Below are 22,586 nucleotides of genomic sequence, written 5' to 3' on the forward strand. Positions count from 1 at the left end.
AGATCAGCAGGTGTGCTGGTCTCCTCTGACTTAGCTCTTTGCTTTTGGCGGGTGGGGGGGGGCGATGCTGTAGAAAAGGGAAGGATTTAAAGGCAATATGAGAGAGGTAAGCCTCTAATGGGAGTCAGGTTGGTCAGGGAAATGAGTCCTGTGTCACTCACTGCTCAGAAGAACTTCCAGCAGAAGTCAACAGAAACAATGACCCTAACCCCTGAAGTATATGCAGTGAGAACACCATGTCATGGCCACTACACAATATTTGGCAGGAAGCCACCTAAACATTACTTCCAAAGTTCTCACTTCAAGTTCAGAACAGAATTGCCTCCACCTGGCAGCAAGATGTTGCCTTAGTGGTCCCTCTCCCTTAGAGAAGTAACACAGCAGTACTTGGCACCAAGCTCAGTTATTTAGACAAAAGACTCCATGGAACATGTTACTGATTCCCTTCAGAGAGATACTGTGAAACCAAATGCACTAATAGCTGGATCTATTGAGAAACAAAATCATCTAATTCATAGTAATGATCCACCTCACCTCAACTGATCACAAACAAACCCACTGTTCTCAAAGCAATGAAAATGCATTGTCTTAATTAGCAGATGTAAGATCTTTCTCACCCTCCTCTGTAAATCTGCCTTTCCAATAAAAATAAATCTCAAACAGAAAGTGCATTAAAAAAAAAGAAAATGAATTGTCTTATAGCATAGTAGCCTGCTAGTAGGACGAACACACTTCACAGTATGAGAATAAAATATGTGTAGCTTACAGTAAAAGTGAAATAGTTGTTAGCCAGGTTCTTTAGGAAGGTAAACAACAGATTCAAAACCAACAACAAGCAGGAAGATGTGCAAAGAACTTGAGACTCACATCTCTCCTGGGCTAGATACCACCCTGTTCCCAGAACCTTCAGGAGTATGTGGACCAGAACCTAGAGCTCACCCATCCAAAACCCAGGGCTCCTCTTGATGCTCCACCTGTGCCTCACTGGACTTTCCTACAAAGAGAGGGAGGGGTGGCAGGAGTGCCTCAGTAACCTGATGTAAAGGGTGAAGATGCAAAAAATGATTTGGGGGAAGTGAGTTAATTAACAAGTGGAAGATGCACCTATGAAGGAAAACCCAGATCTTGAAGAGGCTTCAGATTCTTCAAAGTCCAGCTTCACTAGATGACACTTCAATCATCAAATGGCTCAATGATAGGTTGTAAGCATACTTTTCCGAAGTCCCTAACCCCTCAGTTCCAGCACAGTGCAAAGAAGGCGGCTGACTACACACAAGTAAAGCAACAGTCAGCTGTTCCAATTTGCCAGAATCCCAGTTGAGGAATGTTCATCTCTGGTAGACTACACAATAGTGGTTAGAGGCTCCTATCTGCATCCAAGAAAGACACGGGGTTGGTATAAAAGGGCAGGGATGAATGTGAGTGAAAACAAATCTGATCACCCTGTAGGGTGAGCAAAGGTAATTTCTGGATTTTTTTTTTCAAAAGATGCTATTATAATCACAGTATGCCATTTCCATTGTCCTTTGATTTCTTCATAAATGAATATACCTCAATATTCCAGTTCTTTTCAACAAGTCAGTAGAGTACAATATCTTCCTAATTTTCTCCTGGCAATGGCAGAAAGTTAGGCCATATACTACAATACACAGTCTCCTTCACTAATAACAGGGAAAAGTGCCTGCAAAATAACAAAGGCTGGCTGATTCATAGGCAATTCGATGGCTCAATCCATTAAGCTGTGCTGCTAGTTAAAATTACTTGGGAATCCTATAGAGTTCTCTTCTGTTTTCTACCTCTGGAGTCTATAAAACTGATTCCCCAGCCCCTTTTCCCAATTACAATTTTATCACTCTATTCTTATTTAAATAACCACATGCCACAGTGTTGTAGCAGCTCTTCTCTGATGAAGGACTATTTATCTTTAGAGCACGGCACACTCTGAGCGTGTAGGCGATGATTGGTAGCATGGCACAGATGGGCAGGAAATTGTATCTTCCACAGCATGCTGCTCACATATTTTACTGCCAAATATAACACACAGAGGACATGTTTGGAGCAAAGAAACCTAGGTCTATCGAAACCCAAACTCTTTTTTTGGCTCTTCATGGTGTAACCACGTTGGCATATAAATCTCCCTGTCTTTCAGCTCTGTTCTGCCAGTAAGTAACATGAGAAGGCTCCTGTTTTATGATTCTCAGATCAAAATAAATTTGAAGTCTATCAGAGGAATCTGCCCCAGTACCATTTTTTTTTTTCCTTTTCAAGCAGAAGTAAATTCTGAATGGCTCAGAAATATTCCAACTTTTGGAAGTAGCTGTTTGGGTCTTTTTTCCCTGACGTTTATGGAAGTTCAAATTCATCACAATAACTTCTTTAACACAAGCTGGCCTGTGGCAGAAACGTGTAGCACTGGCTATGAATGGGTGCTAAATAAACTCAATTTGTTACAGTTGTGTTTCTTTATCAAAAGCAGAATGTCATCCTTTTTTTCAAATGGTTATTTTTTAAGAGAGTATTTTATTAATACACATACTGATGCCATAAGTAATATGTAACAGAATGCCTTTGTATACAAGTTTTCTAGGTATGCTAGTGTTTTGCTCTAAAACAGACAAGCAACATTTCAATGAATGCTAGCATTTTAGGGGAAAAGAATGGTCACTTGAACAGCATAGTCACAAAAATAGGTATGACTATAATCAGATATGTAATAAACCCAATTTATACAAATATATACCTCCCTTTAACATACATATTTTTATACGTGTAGGTACAGATGAAATTAAAGAAAATACTCTTGTCAACATTTTGTCAAAGCCATTACCAAGAAAGGAATAGAATGTGAGAATACCACTTCCGGTTATCCAGTTGTATTATTCCCTGGTTTTCACATTCTATCATGTTCTTAGGTTTATACACCCTCAATTCTGGGTTTTTACATTCTACTATATACTTAGATTTACATACCCTCAATACTGGGTTGAAATTTCAAATTAGTCTATTTTATTAATAATTATCTTAGATTCCCAATTCGTCGAATATAATGTTCTCATGAAGATATTTTGCCCAAAGTTCTGAATCCAGAAGATCCTCAGTAAGTGAATATTTTATATTTCATTTAACAATTTATCCCTTTGAAAAAAGAATATTAAAGAATTCTTCAAACGTACACACTTGTATTAGCCCATTTTCCATTGCCATGACAAAATACATGAGGCTGCATTATTTGTTAAGAATTGCCATTTATTTAGTTCACATCAGTTCAGAAGAGCTTGGCAGTAGCTTCTGCTTGGTTCATGGCATTAGTCTGGTGCAGGAATGAGCAAGATGTGTTGAAATTTTGTCCCCATTTTGAAGTATTAGTAGAATCATCACCTTTTCTGACTATTGTATCTATAGGTGGGGCCGCTAAGAAGTTGATAGCATCCGATGAGGCCACTAGGATAGAGCCCCCAAGATGGAATCCCGCTGGTTTCTTATGGAGAGGGAGCAGGCCAAAAAAGACGTACATACACAGGTGCATTTCCTATCTCTTGCCATGTGACATTATGTGGCACCATGAAAGCCATCACTAGATGTGGTACACTGATCTATTACTTCCAGAGGCATGAACCAAAATAAATTCGCTTGTTTTTATAAGTTACACAGTCTATGACATTCTGTTATTGGAAACAACACAATGGTTTCACCTTATGTCACATAAAAATAAACTGATAAGCAAAGACTTTAAAGAATTTTTATAATTTTAGATTTCCTGTTAAGAAAGTATAAAGACAATGCTTAATGACACTGGATCTGATAATGATGTCTTGGTTATAAAATCAAAAGCATAGATAACAAAAGTTAAAAAAAACTCAAATGGGGCATTGAAAGTTTAAATTTTGTGTATCAATGGACACGGTCAACAATCAAAAGGTGAACTACTTAAGGCTGGTACAGTGGCATATATGGTTAATTCCACCTACAGCCCCAACATCCCATATACGCATTAGTTCTACCCCCAGCTGCTTCACTTCTGATCCATCTCACTGCTGATGGTGAGGAAAAGCAGCATAAAACGGCCCAAATCCTTGGGCCTCTGCATCCATGTGGAAGACCCACAAGATGATTTCGATTCCCAGCTTCAGAACAGTCCAGCTGTGGCCATTACGGCCACTTCGGCAATGAAATCAGCTTACTGCCTTTCCAACAAACTAATCTTTTTAAAAAGGTAAACCACAAAATCAGAAAGCCTTTATACAACCAATATAGTAAGACTTAAAACCCAGAATAAAGAACTATGAATCAACAATAGCAAAAACCAAAAACCTGATTTTAAGATGGTCAATAAATATGAAAAGATATTTGGCAGGACTAACCACAGATGTAAGCTCACACACATTACAATGGCTGCTTAATTAAAAATGAAACAGAACAAAATGGAAAACTGTCAGTGAGAACACAGGAAAAAGAACTGTGTACTGCTGATCAGAATGAAAAGTGGTGTAGCCACTAGAGGGAACAGTTCAGGAGCTCCTTAAAAATAAATGTCAATTTCTAGGTTTATGTTTAAAAGGACTAAAATCACAGTCTCAGGGCCCAGCTCAATGACTCACTAGCTATATCTTTACCTTGCAAATGCCAGGATCCCATAAGGGTGCCAGTTTACATCCCAGCTGCTCCACTTCCTAGCTAACTCCCTACTCAGACCAGGGAAAGCAGTGTAGGACAACCCAAAGGCTTGGGACCCTATATTCATGTTGGATACCTAGAAAAAGCTGCTGGCTCCTGGATTCAGATCACGTCAGCTCTGGTCCTTGCAGTCATTTGGGGAATCAACCAGCAGGCAAAAGATGTTTCTCAGTGAGTCATCGGATGGAAGATCTTCCTGTCTCTCCTCTGTGTATATCCGCCTTTCCAATAAAAAAAAATAATAATAAAAATAAACCTTTAAAAAAAAAACTATTAGCAACACCTCCTTGTATGGATGTGGGGAGAAAGGTATCCACTATTGGTGGGAGTGTAGGCTAGCACAACCACTACCGAAGTCAATATAGACAGTACTCAGAAACCTGGAAATGGATCTGCCTACCATATGACCCAGCTATCCCACTCCTATCTCCAAGGGAAGTGAAATCCGCACATGAGGAAGTGATCTGCAACACTTTATTTATAGTAGCACAATTCAAAGTAGCAAAAACATGAAAACAACCCAGATGCCCATCGAAAGAGAAATGAAGAAAATCTATGCCATGAAATCACTTAACAACTCCCAATTAAATGAGAAAACATTTGGTCATTCAGTGATTAACAAGATAACTTCACAGGATCCCATTTTTCAAGGCAAACTTCTAATTCTATATGCATTCACTGTAAAACTAATTACTGCCTAACTTATAAAAACATCACATTGATATTTTTTAGCATTATCGGAGCCTTTGAAAGATACATACTTCTGCATCAAAAGCATTTCCCTAAAATCTTTGAATACACCACGCCCATAAGCATTGCATGATCTGTTTAACAGAGATACTGCTTGATTTATGAAGTCAGTTCTTAGCCAGTTTTCCCTCGCCCATTTGCTATGAAAGCTATTTCAACTCTCTCAGATCCCTCTTCAAATTTCACTTGCTTAATGAAGCCATTCCAAGAAGGCAGCGAATAGGGCTTTCGGGACATAACAATGAAAATTGAAAGAAGCTGCCGAGCACGTCACTTTAGTGTAAATCATTCATCCTCCACTGGGCACTTTTTGCTTCTGCAATTTCTCAGCCTTACCTGATTGTCAGCTCACAAAGTTCAAATTATGTACCGACATGCACCTCTTCACTTGCAACTAGATAATTGGCATCAGTCATTATACATGTACTGTAAAAATCTCTCCCATTCTCCTACTTCTCTGGGCTTTTGGGTTTGTATAAACAATATTGTTTGGTGTTAGTGTACATGTGTCACATGAGGAAGATGGTGTAATGAACAACTCATCTGACACTTTCAGATTTAATGTCACTAGTTCTGCAGTTATGAACAAGTTTCTTTGTGTACTAAAGAACTGACAATCAAATGATCTCTAAAGTTACTTGAATTTTTTTGTTTACATTCAATTTGCTGTTAACAGAGCCAAAATACCTTTATTTAAATCACATAAATACATATAGCCCCATTACAGTAGTGAGGTAGCTAGGACCACCCTAATGACTGTCATCCACAACAGATTGTCTCCATGTTGAAGAAAAGGCACCTGTTCAAGCTACACCCAGAAAGTCATATACCCACCCACGACACCAGACAGCAAGAGGAAAGGTCAAGGACAGAACAGTTATTTGTATGCTCATGATCTGGGCATGCTATCTAGTTCTTTGACTTGAATTCCATTAGCCAAAAGTTGATCCCATACCCATGAAGATGAGCCATATCATCTTTAGCCCCCAAGTGCTCTTCACTAGAGGGCTCATTCTGTAGCTCACATTAACTTACTATACTGGCCAGAATGGTAAGAACTTGGAAGGATTCAAAATGCACTCCGCTTATCCAGAACAGTCTCATGGACACTGAATAAAAGATGGAACTTCTGGGTCAGGGATAAAGGTTTATTTTTCAAGATGCTGCAGTGAGACTGTGTGGCACATATTGACATTATGCCCCGAGTCCCACACATGCAACACATGTAGATTTGTGTGTACACTTCAGTTGCTCTACAAGAGAGGAAGTTTGAATTTGGGGGACCAAAATTTATATAATTGTAGTAAAATGCCTGGATTCTGCTATGGAGAGAAACACTAACCCTATTTTTTGAGGATGTGTGCTCTATCGGCAATCTTGAGAAACTACCTATACCTCACAACATAACAAACACGATGTTATTACTAATTGTTCTAGGATAACTGGCATGAGCCAGAATATCCTAAGGACAAAGGAAATCTGACATATAGGTTCAACAGTGCATATCTAGCAGTCTAAGCCACATCTAATTCTATGTATTTGCCACCTGATGTGATATATTGACAATATCAACTTTTAAGGACGAAGATGTGTGTAGGCATTAAGGCTCAACATAAACACTTCTCAATTATCACAGATTTCTTAAATCTGAAGCCCACTTATCAGCATCATGAATGAATCTGACATATTGTTATAAGAAGATTGTATTATTTAATGTGACAGCTCTAAACTGGGACACTTCACATACAAGATATAGAATCATATTTTACACTTAGCTCATAAGATACAGAATCACATTTTCTGTTCGAACTCTGATCACTGATACTATTGCTGAAAGCATGGTCCCTGTCCCTGGTGCTGAATCAACATCATGAAGATGAGGGGTGAGAAGACAGGAAACAAGATTTATTTACAGATGAAAAGGGCAGCAGACCTCTGAGTCTAAAGAAGTGTTGCCCTGTGGAATAGATATGCCTTGGGATTTAAAGGAGGTTATGTGGAAAGAGGTGTCACAAAGATGAGGAACAAAGGATGCTGCAGGTTGCATGCTGGCTCCAGCTAGCCAATGAAGGGGCTAGTTGATCTGGTTATACGTTCATCTCATGTCCAAGTGTCTCCCTGGTCAGCAGAGTCATACTCTTGAGGGAATGTTTACGATTGCCACGTGGGTTTCCAAACTTTCTGCTCTGGGCTTGGAATTCTCCTGCCCAAGACTTGGAATTCTCCTAATGGAATTCCTCAAGATAATATCAGTCAATAAGTTGTTACATAGCATCGTAGAGACAGTGGTAGAACTACCTCAACTCAGCAAGTTAAGCTAAGGAAGGGAGGCTAGAAAACAAGGGTTAATGGTATTTAGTATTCAATATTACTGGTTTGGACCTTGTTATCAATATTTCATTCAATAGCTTCAACCTAGGTATTTGTTGTAATGAGTTAAAAGATCTATCTCTAGCCTCAATGCACTAACCACCAACCATGGGTACATAACCCAGCATAACTCAAATCATTGCATAAACCTTCAGCTCAAGTTGTGTGGCAAGACTAATACTCTGAGCTCTTCTGACTCACTCAGAAGTGGTGTTTCTTCATTATGACTCTAAACACAATGAAATCTTCTTTCTTCTAAGTATAGGAAATTTTGGCCTAAATTTTAAGTAAATGTAATAGGAGCCAAGTGTTTTACTTACAATTTGGTTTGAGTTACCTGTACCTATCATATTCATAGCTTTCATATAGCTTGGCAATATCAGCTGCCATCATGGACCAGCATGGAGGAATTTTACACATTTGTCCTATTGGGGCACAGGAGAGACTGGCAGTACTTGTGTCAGATATGGTCATCTTTGATCTGAATTCTCCTTCCTCGTTTGTTACTATTTGATCCATTCCTTTTCATCTAATTGCTTCAAAAGACGATTAGCGAGAATCTAATCACTTCTTCAATAAAGACCTCAGAAACACTTCACAAACAATATTACCCCCTTTGAATCCATGATCTTCAGTTAGTTCCACTAATTATTTGGTGCTTCCCTGCCTTTCATGTTTTAATTACTTTTCAATATTGCTTCTGAAGTCCTTACAAAAGATTTTATTGGTAGCAGAAAAAAAAACTGATTTCTGATCTACAACTTCGGAGTATCTCCAATCTTCTCTTTAATTTTGAAACTAACATTTTTTACTTAATATTTCCTTTTTTCAAATTGGTGCTATAGGATGTCACTTCAAAGAATTTGTCCAGGTCTATGTCTCTAGCAGCTAGTTGCAGTATTTTTGAACTACAGCATTCCTTGTTTCAATTCTCTGATGTCTTCTAAGTAAATGGCCCATTTTATAACAATTTCCTACTTACAATTCAAATTTTCCTAATTCCCTCTATTTTTTTTCAAATTCATAAATGCATATGGCTTAAGAGGCAAAAAGAACAAAGGTAACAAAGAAAACCAGTCATTCTCTTTTCTTTACTTTCCCACCTTCAGAGTCTTGAGCTCCAGAGGCAAAACTTAATTGCTTTTTGTTTTCTGAGGTTTGCCTCCACATACTTAATTAGCACATTTATACTTTATTTTTTATCTATTATCCCTTCACTTGCATATACCACTTGTCCACTTTCTCAATCCTTTCTATTTGTAACATAATAGTCTTGGCTTTTCCTCTGAAAAACTTTGCAACAACATAAAGCTAGATTTCTTATTGTGATTCCCCACTTTATTAGACCAGAACCCCAAGTGCCTACGATTTATCCTCCCTTTGTACTGCTCTCATTTCTCATCTGCCAAGTTTAGAGACACATTTGGTAATAGCATGATCTCATAGGAACATGGGAAAGTGGCAGGGCTAAGTAATCTCTTGTCAATAATAATCTTGAATTTAAATGACCTAAAATACTCAATTAAAAGATAGGATGAATGAACAAATTATACAAATGACCCACCCTTGTGACACACAGAAGAAGCATGAAGCAAACCTCACCAACAAAAACACACACAGGCTGAAAATCAAAGGATGGTGAAAGATACTGCAAGTAAGCATATATATTACAAGGTACTTATAATCAAAACATCCTGGCACTAGTACAAAAAGAGATATGTGGATCAACACAGACTTGGAAACCCTGGAAATTAACAACCAATCTTTGATAAGCTAGAATTACTTTCTGGTGAAAGGAATAAATGGTTTCTTGAATAAATGGTTTCAGGAAAAATTAAATGTCCAACAAAAGAACTATGAAACAAGATGCCTATCTAATATTCTAAGCCAACTTTCGTATAGAGTATATCAAGAGCCTAAACCTAAGGCCTGGAACCATGACACTGCTAGAAGAAAATATGGGCAAACATTAGAAGACACTGACATAGGTCGACTTCTTAGGTAAGACCCTAACACCTCAGGCAATAAAAATAGACAGCTAAAAGTTTATGCACAGTCAACAGGGAACCAATAAAATAGGAGAAAATATTTCTGAACTACCCATTTAATAAAATATTAATATCCAGAATATATAAGGAATTTCAAGAAACTCAAAACAATATAGTTAAGAAATGTGCTAAGGCATTTTTTTTTTTTTTGCAAAGGACAAAATACCAACAACCAATTGACACATGAAAGATGCTCAGGATCACTAGACTTTAGGGAATTACAAGCAAAGGCTTCACATTGTAATTTGCTAGGTTCTACTTCTTAACTAGCCTTTGAGTTCAAGGTCCAACCTTATACCTACTTTGTTTTTCCTCTCCTGCAACGTCTGTTTAATATTGTCAGCTCTCATTAACCAGGTACAGTCTTATTGTAGATCTTTAGAAAGCTGTATCTCCAAACTGGTCTTCTTGAACTACAAATCATACAGAGTTGGAAGTCCAATTCCCTATGTGATCTGCCCACCTGAATGTCTGTTATCTCAAACAGTTAAGGCCTAAAATGAGAAATCTGAGTTTCCAGTTACCAGTAATATGGGCTTCATAGTCATTGTCACAAGTTATCAACATCATTCATTTAACTGCTTGTCAGAAACATTGTGAAGGTATTTGTAACTCCTTCTATTCACTTTCATCTAACAAAAGAAACAACATCAAATGTAAAATTTTATCCTTAATTTATTTCTCATCAAGTTTATAATCTAATTTGTGGGTTTGCATGTTCTGGAGGCTAGCTGACTGATTTGGCCTCATACCGTACTTTTTCTACTGAGTAAGTATCTGACGTTGAGTGCTACTTTTAGTAACCAACCCTAGACCTCACTTTTCTCAGCAATGAAATGAAAATGAATGGAGCACATGTTGCCTCCTCAGTAATTATCAAGATGGTCACTGGATCAGCATTGTAGCACAGTGGGTTAAGCTATAACATCACCCTGTATGTAACTTGAGAATGAATAAAAATGTGTAAAATATTTGTATTGTTTTCATCACAAAACATAAGGAAAGTCATTTTTTGCTAACACTAAGCTCCATTCTAAGTGCTTAATTCACATCACACCAGAAACTTCGACTGAACACCACACACCTGGGTAGAGGCCACGGAGTTCATAAATTTCTATCAGATTTAAGTCCAGGAGGTCATACCTCAAGGCCTAAGCTCCAAAAATGATGTCATTATTTTCACTGTTGTCATATCATTAAATCGATAAGCCTATGCAATTGGACATGTTAAAGCGGATATTCAGGGTTTTTGTTCCCACAATGTGAGAAAAATAGTACACCAATTGGCACAGAGTAGGGAATTAGAAAACTGGTATTAATAAACATAATTTTGGGAATAATTTTTGAAAATAAAAAGGCACAACGTTCAAATCCCTCCCTATTTCTTTTTTTTCTTGTTCTCCGTTTTACAGTTCTGCGGGTATAGGGCTTCCCCCTTAGTCCCTGTTCCCTCTTTTCCCCCACTGTTCCCAGTATTTTACAATAATAGTCTTTCAGTCACAGTAGTGTCGACTCCAGTGTCCTCTTCCCAGTTGGCATGACATGTAGGTGTAAGTAATGGTAGAAATTAATATTTCCTTGTCACAGTGTATTTAACACTTTTATTGGGGACCTACTTTTATTTCAGAGCAGAAATGCACATTGCAGTTAAGACATAAGAAAGCCTGCTGTAACAGATTGCCCACCAAAAGGCATTGCTGTCTATCTCATCCCAATTATTTCTACCTCTTCGCTGTCAAGAAATTGATAAGTCAAGCTCAGAGACACTGATCATGCATCAAATAGACATGAAATGCCCTCCTACACCTCTCACAGAAGTAACGCGCTATGCCATCACTAAAAACAGATGTGAAAACTTAGACTCTCATGCCACTAGATGAGGAAAATAAATCTGACCACTAATCCTTGGCCATGGTAATACTGATTGGGATGAGGCTTGTATTTCTTCAGTTACAGTATAAATCTTCATACCATAAACTAATGCTCAGAAACTCAGAGATCCTTTCGGCCTTAAAATTAAAAAAAAAAAAAACACTATCCCTTTTCTTTACCAAATTCTCCATAAATCCCAAATAAATACCAACCCCAGCACACACTTATGGAGGGGACTTCTGCCCTTGTTTTGTGATGTTGATGCTACCACCCCACCTGTTTTGTCAAGTTGAGACAAACTTCCCCAGAATTGCTCAGCTCACACTTATGTCTATAAATCTACATTTAAATAGAGCTTCTTGTGAAATATATTTTGTCTTACCATGCTAATGTTGGACGCCTCAAATATGTATGACAAAGTTATATTATTCTGCAATCTTTAAAATACTGAAGTTCCAATTTTCAAGCAATCATGTATTAGTTAGTTAGTACATTGTATGATTTTTAAGGTCTTTTTTAGGCCATCCTCTGTTTTCCAGGCCAGAAACAGGGAGGAGGATCACAAGTGGAGCAGCCAAATGGGATGCTAGTGATTTAAGGAGGACCGGCCTGTTGAGGCATAGCACTGGCTCCTTAAACAACTTCTAAGAAAATTATTGCTTTAGATCACAATTACATAATTTAATTGTCTAATATGCAAGGCAAATTATGTACATACTTGAGTCTTGCAGGGGTATATCAAGATAAAGAGAACCAACATTACTGTACAAATGGAGTGAATTCTTATGCGAGTTAGAAAAGTCACCTTACAGGTGAACTGAAGATTATATTGTCATTTGATCACATCTGTAACAAAAAACCACTAATTTTGTCCTCCTGATGCAGGATATGTCAACATTTATTTTCTATCTCTAATATACATCCCAGTTCCTAGCTCATACTGAATACTTGATAAAAAGAGAAGGAAAAAGTGCTTTGCAGATTGTCAATTTCATATGTATAATATCTTGTTCTTATTGTCTTTCATAGTCTGGAAGTGGCTAACGTGTTTATAATGTCATTAGTCCTATTAATACGTCCTACTCACATTCATCTCTGGTTTGCTTGGTATGACTGTCACCCCATCAAAACCTGACACTTTCTAAATCCAAAAATCATCCATCTTAAGGAGAAACAATTGCTGCTAATCCAGAACTAGTTGACAAAGGGAATGAAAAACTCTTGACTGGAAAAGATATAATCTTTCTTTCAAGTTTTTCCACACTCTCCAATTTGCACAATCTCCCCTCAAAAAACGAAGAGTCCAACAGGCCATCCAGATAAATATCAGAAAGAAAAAGCTACTCAAAACACCAATGCATGCATTATCTCCATATGCATTAATCTTTTGATCCTCTCATGCTGCCCTTATCTGAATGGGAAAGTATCTTAAATGTATATTGAAAGCAAGAGTGGTCTGTGAAAATCAGCCAAAATGTTTCTCTTCTCGTTATTTACTTTTATTTAAAACAAAATAACATTGCCTAAATGTTCAAAGAAATCCAATATAAGGATTTGCAATGGATACATATGTTCTAGTAAAAATGTGTATGGGAATGATGTTAGACAGCAAGAAAGCCAATATGTGTGCTCAACTTCACATGTGGGAGATTGCCAGAGATTACCAGAAATACAATTATAATTTTAATACTTTGAGAGGAAAAATAACCATGACATTTAGAGTACAATGTGATCAATTTGTGAATGGTGCTGCATGAGGATATTTGAGTTGATACAGGTTTACTACCTAGAACATTAAAGGAAAAGAGACACAATTGCTTTCAATAGACCTCTGAAGTTCTCCCATGGAAGATGTGGAATCCTTTTTGGCATTGTGATGATTGTGCTACAATAGATGTGTACATTGATACACATGCAACATACAAATTGAGTGTCACATGGAACATTTGGACTCCGAGCCCATGGTGGGGGCAGTGGAAAATTCAGTTTTGAGAAATGCAATCTTGATATGGCTAACTTGACCTTCAAGTAAAGATGTCAATTAAATGTTTGAACTTCTGAAAATAAGGCTGAGGTTTATAGTGTAATTTTGGATGACATTTGAAATGTTAGGTTTAAATGAATTCACCAAGGAAATAAATTTCATTGAGGAAAGTAATCCTTGAACTAAGATCTTAACTACTCTAATAGTTAGATGTCCCCAAGATAGCAATTCCAAACTTAGAGTGATTTTGGAAATATCATAATATGGGTTTTCCCAGAAGTAGATGCTGAGGAAAGCGTTTGAGTATGAATGGTTTATTTTGGAGGTGTTACCTGGAAACCTATAGCAGAGCTAGAGGCACAGAGGGGTTGCAGCTAATAGAGTGAACACACCCTTGTGTGTGACCAAACTTAACTCCACTGAGGAACTCCAGGTCAGCAAGAAGGCGTGCCTTAATGTGATCCCTCCAAAAGCAAGGACACAAGAGTATTTAGATACCAACTATGATCAGTCACTGGCTGGGAAATACTATTTGGCTCTTACAGCCTCCCATGCTTTGAGCTGAGTGGGATTCAAAGTCGGAGTGAGTCCAAATGTTGGTAGCTGATATGGGGCAGGAGAACACTGAACTGTTGCGTCCTGAGGCAGTGCTGGCACAGCAGTGCTCTCCCACACGACAGAATCACCAGGAAGTTGGATAAAGAAAAAGTTATGAGAAATCATGAGGTGAAAGCCTAATGTATTACAAAGCACAAATGCAAAACAAATGTCTCCATTCCATTAATATTAGAGACATGCCCTCCTTTATTTCAACAACAGCATTCTATCCTATCAACAGGTAGAAGAAATTTAGACATTCAAGTGTCAAGAGTAACATTCTTCCATTTTTTTGGAGGAAGTTTTGTGTGACACCAGGTAAAAGACTTAAAGAAACAAATAGAACCAAATATTAATAAAAGGAGTGCTGCCAAATATGAATATTTATAATCTGAAGGAAAACAAAATCTCATTTTTAGACAATCATGATAAGCATATTTGTGAAAAAAATTAACCAATCATTGCCATTGTAATTCATATGTATTGTGCATTTTGTAAAATCACGGGAATGCAACTACAGCTAACTTTGAATTCACTAGTACTTAATACCATCCCAGATCAAACTCCCACATTTTATTTTCTAATTATGCTTTCTTACTCATTGTATGTATTCTAAAAATATTCTTTGAAAAATGTGTGCATTCCTTCTGATTTCTGAAGTTTGTACAAAAGAAACGAGAAAAAATGTTCTTCTGTTGGAAAATAAGTAAAATTTGCTCTTTAACTCAACTTCCTATAAAAGGGTGAACTTGTAACTTTTCCATCAGGAAAGATCAGCAAGGAAATTTGCTGTATAAATCATGGTCCTTGTGTCCTAAATCATATTTTTTCAGGTAACTCAAAAATATACATAATATTTGATCACGGTCATCTTATGCATAAATGACACTATTTTGAAACTACTGACACTATTTTTTTTAAAGATTTGTTTTTTATTATTTTTGTATTGGAAAGGCAGATATACAGAGAGGAGAGACAGAGAGGAAGATCTTCCGTCCAATGATTCACTCCCCAAGTGAGTGCAACGGTCGATGCTATGCCGATCCAAAGCCAGGAGCCTCTTCCGGGTCTCCCACGCGGGTGCAGGTTCCCAAAGCCTTGGGCCGTCCTCGACTGCTTTCCCAGGCCACAGGCAGGGAGCTGGAAGGGAAGCGGGGCTGCAGGGATTAGAACCGGGCCCAACTACTGACACTATTTTAAAGCCACTCATGAAAAGGCATCATGAATGATGTTCTGTAGGACTGACTGTGTTCTCATTGTTTGCCCTCAAGAACCATCTTCAGGGCCCGGCGCAGTGGCGCAAGTGGTTAAAGGTCCTCGCCTTGCACGCCCAGGATCCCATATGGGCGCCGGTTCTAATCCCGGCAGCCCCACTTCCCTTCCAGCTCCCTGCCTGTGGCCTGGGAAAGCAGTCGAGGACGGCCCAAGGCTTTGGGAACCTGCACCCGCGTGGGAGACCCGGAAGAGGCTCCTGGCTTTGGATCGGCATAGCATCGACCGTTGCGCTCACTTGGGGAGTGAATCATCGGATGGAAGATCTTCCTCTCTGTCTCTCCTCTCTGTATATCCGCCTTTCCAATAAAAAAATAATAAAAATAAATCTTTAAAAAAAAAAAAAGAACCATCTTCAGGTCTCAGGAGAAAAGGGAAACGAAAAAGTAAATTAAATGTCCCAATGAAGGGCTATAACCTCAGATTCAGTCATTATAAACATGAACATGCACAAGGAATAGACTATAGAACTTCACGAATGTCTAACCGGGGGCTGTCAAAGGAGTTTACAGCCCACTCAACACTGAAAAGCTAGTGTCACACACACGGTCCAGCCTTCTCGGCTCAGTCCACACCATTAGAGGCTCCTCAAGGTATGAGGATGGGATTCGGTTCAACTACACACACGCAACTGATTCACACCTTTTCCCATGCTTTGATTCTAGTCCTTTAAAATGGACATGGCCCAGAGTGTGGGCACTGCATGTACCCAGATAACTCACAAAAGGTTTCTGTCTGCAGGCAGGCATATGTTTTCTGATTATACCATGTTGCCCATAGATAATTCTGTCTGTTTTCATAGGAATCATTCAAGAATGCACAGCACACAGACTCATCCCTCAACTTCACTCCTCCATCCCCATTCTAATATACATCAGCCGAGTGATGACATGCAGGATCATATTTCATCAGTACGTATCTTCCTCCTGATAAATGGAGTTTCATGCCTTAGTGTGACATAGAATTCCTGGCAAGCAAAAGAACTCATATTACAATTAAAAATAAGGCATTACTAAGAAAGTAGCAAGTATATTTACTTGGGACTTTTGAAAAATGCCACAAATTTTCCATTTAAATCTCAGACACATTTATTATGTGGGCCCTAAAGGACATGGGGAGATGATGGCTTTTTGTACTTTGTATGCTTTCCTTTATTAAATACTTTTGTTTTACAATTCAGATTTACCCAGAGAGGAGAGACAGGTATTCCAGTCACTATTTCAATCCCTCAGGTAACCGCTATGGCCAACCGGGGCTAAGCTGAAGCCACAAGACAGGAGCTGCTTCCAGATCTCCAAAGTGAATGACAGAATTCCCACATATTAGGCCATTTCCACTACGTTTCCCTTGCCATTAGCTAGGAACTGGATCAAAAGCAGAGCAGATGAGACAAATACCAGCAGACATACGGGATGCCCATATTGCAAGCAGTGGATTTACCCTTCAAGCCACGATGCAAACCCTTGTACTTTCTGTACTTACTTGATCCTTTCAGAAAAATGCAAAGACACAAAATTAGATCCAGATGTTAGGGACATTAAAGATGAACATGGAATTCTATTCAACTTCTAGTTTTTGAAATCATGAAGACATCTCTTGGATTGTCAACCTTCTCTAAGCACCAAAAACAGGTCGTGTACTGCTGCCTTTTATCGGCCTTTCCCAGCACTCTTTCTTATGTCTGTCCTGGTCAGCCATCTGGACAAGCACAAAATGCAATCTATCCAATAGAGGAGGGGAGAGTTCACAGTGGTTCTTTCAGGCCAATCCTAAATACCACCACTGTTTCAAGTCACCTGAAAATGCCCAGCTAATTCAAGAGGAGCATTCGAAACACCAGTTATTTCTAGTGTTTAGAGTTGAGAGGCATGTCCAGTGGGAACAAAATTTGGACAAAGTGGAAATTGCTTATATTAATACCATTAATTCTGGCTCTGGTGGTTTACATAAAGGAATCCATAGAAGTCATTCCTGGGAAAGCCAATGTCCCACTCCTGGGAGAGAACAGTCGTCAAGTGTCATAAACTAAATCACCATGTATTTCACACACCAGGACCATTCGTTCTCTATCCTAGATGGCTAGACAACAAATGTCCTTCTTTCCAACCACAGAAATTGATATTTGAGCTATTGAAATGAAAGGACAAGCAAGGCAAATTGAAATGTAGGCCTAAGAACTCATGAACCCTCCGGAATTAACTCTTGCAAAACAAGTAAAGCAAGCTGGAGCATTTTCAGTGTAACCTTCCAAAAGGCATCCTGTTTTGTTTCTTGCTTTTGATGTCCTTCCATCTTTTACCGTATTCAAAATACTGGTTTTATCCTAATATTTACTTGCCTTTGTCCTTTTTGGCAAATATACTTGCTGGTACGTTTTGGGGAGCAGAGAGGAATTAAGGCTGAGGTAACCCCCACTCAGGAGTACAAATCCGAACATCTCTCCTGAGTATCCTATGCCTGAGGGCTGGACTTGTTCTCAGTATTTCACATTTTAAGAAATAATTTCTTGGCTCTCCACAAAGCAGCCAGATGTTATAGATGAATGTGTGAATTGCTTCTGCCAGCCCTGGCGGCTCACCTAGCATAGCAAGAACAGTAACTTATAGTTCGCTTAAAATATTAATCCTCATTTTTCCTATCTAATAAAGTGGCATCCTTAAAAGAACTCCACAAATTTCCCTCTATAAGAAGCCTAGGTCCTGAAAATGTATAACATTGTAATAATTCCTGTAATAGCTTTAACTCTACAATTTTCTCCTGCAATGCTGAGTGCTGTGTTAATCTAAATCGCAGATGCAGTGGACAGGATGCTAGATTTCAGTGTAACCCCGGTGACAGCAAGTGGCCAGAGCTCCCTCCACCTGAAAGATTCTGAGGAGCTAAGAGTGCGGGTTTCCTAGAAGGAGGGCTCAGCCGGAAGCAGCAGTAGCCTTGTTCCAGATACTTTAATTTTTACAGTATATATAGATGAACAGATTTCACACATTTTATGATATTCAGGATCATAATTATACTTCCACTTTACCCATCCCCCTTTTGTCCTAAGTTTTGCAGTGGCATAGTTTCATTGCACTTTGCAATCACGGGTGTAACAGGTAAAGTATCAACACACAGTAAGCAAGAAGATTAAAAACTACCATACCTCATGGGTATAGACAAAGACAAAAATAACCAAACCTTCAAATATCAGTCTTGCCCATTTGGACTGCATTTTTGCAGTCTGTACATAAGTTATCTCAGATCATGGAAAATATATTTGTCTTGACCACTGGTTTATTCCTCTAAGCATTGTGATTTCCAATTGTATCCAATTAGCTACAAAAGATTTCATACTTTTTATGCCCGAGTAGTATTCCAAGGTGTTTATTTACCACATCACCCAGTCACCTTCTGATGGTCATTGGAAATTTCCTATCTTAGCTGTTGTGACTTGAGCTATTACAAATATGACAGTACAGGTAACTCTTGGGCTGAGTTCATCTTGTTTGGGTAAATTCCCAGCAGTGGGATGGATGGGTCATTTATTAGCTCTATTTTCAGATATTGGAGGAGTCTCCATACTGTCTTCCAGAAATGCTGTGCAAGCTTACGTATCAATCTACAGTGGATTGGGGCACACTACTTACTGTTCCTGCCCCCGATTCCTACCTTTTCAAGCATGCAACCCCACCATAGCCCAGGACACCACCCTTCATAAATGTAAGCTACATCACTCGCCAAAGTCCCTGGTAATCACCTAAGACTTGTGTCTTCCTCTCCAGCCTCCACATTTGCTGTCACCTCAGACCCACCCGCTTCTGTCACATTTGACCTTCATGCTCAAATTTGGTCTTAATAGATCAAAACTGGTTTTCCCAGAGTTCATTATGTCGTCAGATCTCAGGCCCTCAATTTACTGCTTATCAAATTTAAATTCTGAGATTACATACTCCAGATTAGCATTGGCAAAATTATCACCTGTTGAAGACCACATTGCAGAAAGACTGAGACGGAGAGGAATAAGATAACTCATGTGGTGTTCTTGACTTTGATCTCCTCTCAGATGAAATAAAGCATCTAACTGATATGTTTGCATCTCTCTAGTGCTTTTCTCCATAACGTAACTAGATAGAAAGTACGCAGAGAGCCTTTGTCTAACCGGAAAGGAGTTAACCATAAATATTTGATTGCTCAGAATTATATCAATGCCTGATCAAGGTGTTTTCCTTCCCTTGTGGCTGTACCTTGAAACGGAGAAAAGAGGATTGATGAGATTCTAGGGATGAGGAAGGACTGAGCTGAAACTGTCCCTGTGAATGTCGTTAAGGAGATTAAGTGCGCCTGAGCGCAGTTTCACTGGGCAGCAGAAACATTGTGCCACATTTGGCCATCATTACCTCTGAACAATAGCAACAATCAATATGGAAGTGGCAGATTTTGAAGACATTATTCCTACAGTGCAAAATTGAAAGAAAAAAAGGGAAAAGATAAACAAGCGCAACCCAGCAAAAATAACTGTAAAAATATGCTGATCGCTTTCTCTGTTTTGTTATTTGAAAATAACTGTGATATGTAAGCTATTGTCTTAACTTGGAACAGGAGGACAAAACAGCCCAGGCTGGCTGTATACAATAAAGCTGAAATGCCAGGATAAAAAAAAGCTGATTATTTAACTGAGATTCCAGAAGCAGTGAGCTGAAGCTACTCACAGGTGACAGATGAGAAAAAGAATATGGGTCCTTTGCCTTGCATGTTTCTCTAATCTAATCCAACACACACCCTCTTTCCAAAGGGTTTAGGATTTCCCTATTGTGGAGGTAATTTCCTTCTCTAAGATACCATCGATGTGTCTCTTACTTTAGGGTCCTTCAGAGCAAGGACTTAACCTTGGTTATGCTGAAGAGTAGTACCAGTCTTACGTAGCTGCTGAACACTTGCAGTGTGACTCATCCCAACCAAAATACGCAAGTGAATATTAGGAAGCAAAGAATAGAAAACCTCTCCATCATTTGAACTGATTGCATGCTGCCGTGTTAACTTTTGGAAAAGTTAACTAAAATGTAGTATCAGACTTATTGATGTGACAGTTAAACCAATTATTTACAGAGGCTCGGGATTTATTTGTATTGGTTGATCCTTTTCTGCAGGATTTGGGAGGAAGGTGGCACCATGAAGGTAGTGGAAATCAAAAGGGAACAGAAGGTAGTGGAAATCAAAAGGAACTATAGAGATGCAACTGTTGGCCTGGTCTACACAACCAGGCAAAAGCCGAGGATTAGATTCAGGGTTTCTTTCCCAGTATTATGCACACAATGACAGTCAACAGACACTGTTCTCTCAAGATACAGCTTTACAAATGCCTGCAGTATCTGACCAATGTTACAGCTGTTTCACCTAACATCTCTGAGTACGTGTGTTTCTATGCCTGTGTATTGTCTATTAGTCTGCATTATTACAAAATTATTTTCAGTATTAGAAAGCATTTGCAAAGCACGGAGATAAACAATTTTAAGTGACCTAAATGTTTAGTTTTGCTATCCATAGTAGCAAATCTGTGAATTTTCTTTACAGTTGTGAAAGCCAGGACTTCATGGTGAATAAAAGTACTCGGTTGTCTTAAACCCATCTAAAGGTTAGCTTATCTAAATATTTTCATCAGCAGAGCCACAGATTACATACAAAATGAACTTGCCCGTTAACACTATAGCAATGTCTCCTCTGAGTGCCAACTTGGCCTCTTCCCAACTTTGAAGCAGGGCAGACTGTGTGACAATTTTTACCATAGTAACGTAAAGGCAAATACAGTAGATGCTGTTGGGAAACAAAGGACAGGGAAGTTAAGAATCCAGTTTGACAGTTCACTGGCAAGTAACTGTTCTGTCCGCAGAGTACAAAACAAGCTGCTGACAAGATCTCCACTTGTGTCCCAAGAAAGGAATGTGTTCAGCTGAGACAGCCACCATAAACCCTGCCCAAATATATTCAACACCCAACCTAGAGCTGCCCATGAAGATCACAAAGCAGATCAATCCTTCATTTCAGAGGTGCTTCCCAAGATGCAAGTGTCCATGGTGAAGACACACAGTAAAATACCCGCTACGTTGTTCATGTGAGGAAGTTTTCCCCTTATGTCTAAGATTCTCAGATCTAGCCATTCTTAGTCTGTTCCACAAATGCCAGGAAAGTATTCACAAGCAATCCCCAGACACTGGTTCTTTTCTCAGATGTTTCAAAGGCCTTTTCTACCAACTGTAAGAACCTTTAATTTTCTTTCATTCCATCAGCTTGCTTAATTGGCCAAGAAATAGTAGAATTCAGACACTGGAGAGGCAGGGAATGTTAGAACCAGTGTTGAGAAAAAAAGTTAATACTGAAAAGAAAATGAAAGTAGTGTGTTCTACATGTGAGATCCTCACGTGCCAAGCATTCTGTCTTGCTCACAGCGCTTAAAATACTTGGCAAAGAAAATTCAGTAAATGTTATGACATCTCTAAGTGGAAACACATTATTTATAAGTCTCCCACACATCAGCACTTAGTATTTTATCAACACAATCCTGTGAAGTAAGTGTTGGATGATAAGGAGATGGAAGCTAAGAATGACTAACCCTAAAATGCAATTCACCATCCTTCCCTCCAGAGAGACGGACTCTCCCATCCAGAATTAAGGACTCAGGCAAACCTTCTGTAATTACGAAGGATTCTTTCAAGTGGTAGAGCAGCTCTGAAAATTACAGCTGCCTAATTTACCCAACAAGACTTTCTTTGGGTTCAGCTCACTTTCTATAAAACTAGTCCCAGAAAGAGAAGGACAAAAACTACCACACACGTGAGCCATTTTCTGCTCACTCGACTCCAAGGACCTCAAAGACCTGATTCACATTTGCATTACTGGGAGAACAGTTGAACCTTGTCTTTCAGAAAAGATCAGATTAATTTTCACTTCCCAAAATAACAGGTTGATTTCCTTCCTCAAAAATGTGTAAGGAAACTTTCTGTATGTGATGGACTATATGCATTTGGAGAGAAGGCAAAAGTTGT

Source organism: Ochotona curzoniae, unplaced genomic scaffold (assembly GCF_017591425.1).
Source record: "Ochotona curzoniae isolate NIBS_2020 unplaced genomic scaffold, NIBS_Ocur_1.0 contig_43, whole genome shotgun sequence".
Classification (NCBI taxonomy): Eukaryota; Metazoa; Chordata; class Mammalia; order Lagomorpha; family Ochotonidae; genus Ochotona; species Ochotona curzoniae.